Here is a 4,662-nt window from a genome sequence, read left to right as displayed (position 1 = left end):
TAGTATATGTAGTTTTTTATTTTTGTAATGTTGTTTGCCTAACTTGTCTGTTGCGCACCAAGTTTATTTTGTTATTTGTTTAAAATATAATGCAAAAAAAGTTGTTGTTGTTGTTGTTGTTCCTTCCATGGGGAGTCGAACCTCAGGTAGGTAGAGTGGATAGTGCTGTCTATTTTGGAAACCTGAAAAAAATCATAAATTAGTTTTTTAAATAGAGGTGAACATGACACTTACCAAAAAATTTTACATTAATCTTCGTGAACAATACGTTCGAAATTAAAAATGTGGGCATCATGTTCCTGATTTCCATTAGCTTGCTTACGTCCCATATAAATCAAATAAGATCCGAGTCCTTCCATTAGTGTCGTAATTATGGTATCATTCATAACTGCTGTTAGTCGTTTAGGTAAAAAAACTTTACCGACGTTGTCCAGATATGCTACCATCAAAACCCCATGTTGTGTGTTTGCCTTGGTTAAATTGATGATTTTATATTTCTTGTTCACTTCCAAATCGTTGGCACTGACATATGTATCAGTATATTCACAGGCAGCAATTTTATTCAGATTTAATAGTTGATCAGCCATTACAGAATCCTTTGAAATTTAAATGCAAAAATACACAGCGGAGCACATACAACTTCTCACAAAGATAGTTTTAATAAAACTGGTGAAATGTGTAAAAAACGGAACTTTTATAATCAATTTTTGCGGTTAACAGATAACACGCTTTCCTAAAAAATAAAAATGAAATAAAATATGATTTAATACTAATTTTGTGGTTTACCTTATCGTAGGAATTTTGTGACGCACTTTTTGTTTGATAAAAATTTGATAAAAATTTTCCTAAAAAATTAAACACATTTTTAGCAATCAAATGTGGTAAACAAATTTAAAAAATTAAAGAATTTACCAAAAAAAGATTATTTATGTTGGTTTTAGAGAAGAATTCAGTAGTCTGAATCGGAAGAATTTGTGGATGAAGAACTTGTGCCGAAGTCAATATTTTCGATAAACTTACGATGCGTCTTTTTGGCACAACTTTTGTAGGTCTGAAGCTGAAATTAGATGTTTAAATTAGATGTTTAGAAAGAACGTTTTATTAAGTTGTAATATAAACTTACTGTAAACAAACACTGATGAATACACCAACTACACCAACTATCTTCTTCACGAGTATAATCTGTTAAATTTTCAACCAGGACTGCATTGTGTGTAATAATCTTTTTAAAAGATAATTTTTTCAATTGAATTAAGATGGGTTCTCGCGGACAATTAATGTTAAATATAGATAAAGTTTTAGGTCCCGCTTGTATGACACTCTTAGTAAACTCATCATATTCAAAGTAATTATTTTCATTAAAAAAGTACAGCTTTCCGTTTAAATATCTAAATGTCCTTGTTATTTTATTAGGAACACCTTCAAATAATTCGTTTGTTAAACCAGGAACATTATATCCAGAGATGCAACTAGATAATGTAATATATGTATTATCTCTGAGAAAAAGATAAATACCACCTGAGTAAGTTGTTATCGCTGCCGAAATTGGACTTGATATTTTAAATTCTTCGCTTATAGATTTCGGATAATTAGTTTTAAATCTAAAAGTAGATAATGAAAAAAATATAAACTTCAGCTTTTACAATAATTACTATATCATCTGTTGAGGGTTTATGATAAATTGTTGTAAATTCTTCAAAATCTTTTGGTAAAAAATGTTAACCGCCCAGTAATTAATTAAGGTTTTGGATATGAATTTTTACCTATTTCAATTAAACAAATCCACTTTTTTTATAAAAGATGTATAAATGTGTTTTAACTATTAGAAATGTATATATTGTTTGTAAACTATTGGATATAAATTTTTTGGGGAAAATGATTGTAACGATAAATTAATAATCAAATACAACTGGATATTTATAAAATTTTTGATTCATAAATTTACAAGAAAAAAACGTTAGACAGGAAATAAGATAACAAAAATAATCAGAATGAATATTATTTTTTATTATACATAAAACAAACTACATACTTAAACTAAAAAAGTCATACACCTAAATAAATTTTTAATTGCAGTTTTTAAGCCAAACCTAACGCTATGAACATCATAAAAAACGCTATGAACATCATAAAACGATCCAACATGTATGAGGTTTAATGTACCCATACCCAAATGTCAATTATACCCCGCTCCTCATCGGTGTCTATCGCGGCGGTCAAGCGCCCCACGGTAAAAATATCAAAATAACCTCCAAGGGATGGGGGCGGTTCCAGTCGCAGATAGATGTTAATAAGGGAAACCCACTCGAAGGTGCCCGCGGGAATTTGGGTGAGGAGGTGGTCCACCTCCTCTTCGGTTAACCCAGCGTGGTTAACAACCAAATCTGGGTTATAGTCCCCATAGTAACCTGCGGGATGTTCTGTAACAAAAGAAAGAGAAATTTAATAAATAGATTACATTAATTTATTAAGACTGATGATGAAGTGTTGTAATTAAATTTCAAACAATTGATTCGGAAAAAATTTAAAATAAAATAATGTAAAAATTATTTCTACTTACTAGACATGATGGTTGTGTTGACTGTTGATATTTCAATAAAAATTATTTCACACACTAAAAGTTGATCCCTTTATACTTTTTGTAATCTTAACTAGAGTGGAGAGGGCAGGTTAATGAAGTAGGAGAAGGAAACGAGATTAAAACTTTAAACGTTTATTTCGGTAAATTCTGAATTACATAATTATAAATAAACCGTACATTATTAAGACTACAGATACATATTTTAGTTTTTAAGTAATGATGCATACATAACGGAAGTTGTGGTTGCAATTTTGGACAAGAGTTTGCTTCCTCCAAATTGATGATCCTAGGGTAAAAGTCCTTTGAATCGAAAAATTGTCTTAAAAAATCCTCTTTAACGCTTCCTTTTACGTAAATAATATCGATAACATCATCGATAATATTTTCTTCTAGTATGTTATAAATATTTTCATAGTCGATATTTCCACTGTTGTAACGTAATAGATGATGATTTAATTCTAAATATTTCACTTGTTTTTTTACATCTGCACTTAGTTGACGAAACGGCACCGGTGATTTAAACAAATAGTGACCAGTTCGATGTCCATCAAATATTGTTAATTCTTTAACGATGAATTCAGGTATATAAAATCCTTGAACATCAATCACTACTACCTTCATGTTGAACACTTAAATCTAGACTGAAAAATTTGTTCACGATGAGCAGAATTTAAGATCTCCTTTAAAATATTTTTCATTTGATTAATTCTAAACTTAAACCTTTCTCTGTCTGCAGCGCATTGTATCCAATAGTTTCCTTTTCTAGCATCTTGATAAGCATATGACCAAACTATTAGATTATGTACTTCCGGAGCACTATCACTTATAGTAACACTTTTTTTCATCCTTATATCAGTTGTCTAATTATTCCTGTTAACGGATAGTACTGCATTATTCTATCATGAATGATAATACAATAAGCTCTTGTATCGGCTGGGAAATTATTATCGCTTTCAAATTCTAAGCTGATATCAATGGTGGAACTTCGAATTGCTTCGTTTTGCTTGGAACAGTCTAATACAAATATCGGTCTTTTTGTATAATCTGTATAGCTTAATATAGGTTCAGCACGATCTTTTCCATTAAATTCCTTATAAAAATCAACGTAAGCTTGATATGCTTCTAAATATTTATTTTTAGCAAATTGTAGTTTCCATGTTTCATATGGATAAACATTTGAATTCAACCATAAACGTACGCTTCTTACATCACAATGATCAAATAGAGTAACATCAGACTTTGGATTATTTTTTCGGTTTGTTTGAAAGCAAACGATAATAAATCTTGGTCTTTCTAATTGAGTAGATGTTTTAACTCTCCAGATGTCGTTATTAGTTTGTCGAACTGATGGAAGTTCATGAATTTCCCATTTTCTGAACGGTAACGATATAACACGATCTTTGTTGATCCCTTCTAATATAGTTAATTTAATTTCATCATTTGGGTAAACATGTTTTGCTTTTAATTCAATATTGTTAATCTTAAGTGTCGCTTTTCTCGTTCCGGTAGAAATGAAACAATTAGCATCGTTACGACTTCGTATTAATCGAAGTTTTTGATGACCGCTAACTATCCGATGATAATCAAATGGTAAATTTAACAGATAAGATAAAGGGATTCTAAATGAAAACGTATTATCAGTTTCATTAAATGTCTTCAGTTGTTGACTTTCTTGATCATTCCATCCAGCGAGAGTTAATGCTCTTACTTCATCTTTGCCATAACATAGAAAAGTTTTGATTGTAGATACTGTTCCGACTTCACGTACACTATCTAACTCAACATTATTCAATTCATAGCTTACATTCTCAAATAAATATGCTGCTGCATTATTAGTCAAGGTTACATTTCCACCGCCAGTTTCCGGTACCGGATCTGGTATGAACTCACCGTCCACTTGTATAAATGATTCAAAGAGAGAAATCCAAATATCTCTCTGATTAATTATAATTTCGATTTCATCATTGTTATCGAAAGATCTTACTTGCGGACTATATGTATGTTCTTCCTCTTTACTTATGCTGTCGTCTATTTCCGGTGAACTGTAAACCTGAAGTTTGCTGGCGGACATTATATCCTAA

At 30.7% G+C, this 4,662-nt stretch overlaps 1 long non-coding RNA gene across 3 annotated transcripts; it reads right to left on the bottom strand.

Annotated features, from left to right (window-relative positions):
* On the bottom strand, window positions 1-2,667 carry LOC135267098 (uncharacterized). Of its 3 annotated transcripts, none has more exons than XR_010335372.1 (5): window positions 2,561-2,667; window positions 913-2,420; window positions 787-845; window positions 235-733; window positions 1-182 (listed from the first exon to the last, which is right to left on the bottom strand). It is a non-coding gene; the product is annotated as an uncharacterized LOC135267098 (long non-coding RNA). The 3 variants fall into 3 exon arrangements; XR_010335373.1 differs by having other exon boundaries at window positions 787-1,057; window positions 1,124-2,420; XR_010335371.1 differs by having other exon boundaries at window positions 787-2,420.
* Window positions 2,668-4,662: the final 1,995 nt, after the last annotated feature.

Source organism: Tribolium castaneum, chromosome 9 (assembly GCF_031307605.1).
Source record: "Tribolium castaneum strain GA2 chromosome 9, icTriCast1.1, whole genome shotgun sequence".
In the NCBI taxonomy this organism is placed as follows: Eukaryota; Metazoa; Arthropoda; class Insecta; order Coleoptera; family Tenebrionidae; genus Tribolium; species Tribolium castaneum.
Note: the sequence above shows the minus strand (reverse complement) of the source record. Positions and strands in the feature narration are given on the sequence as shown.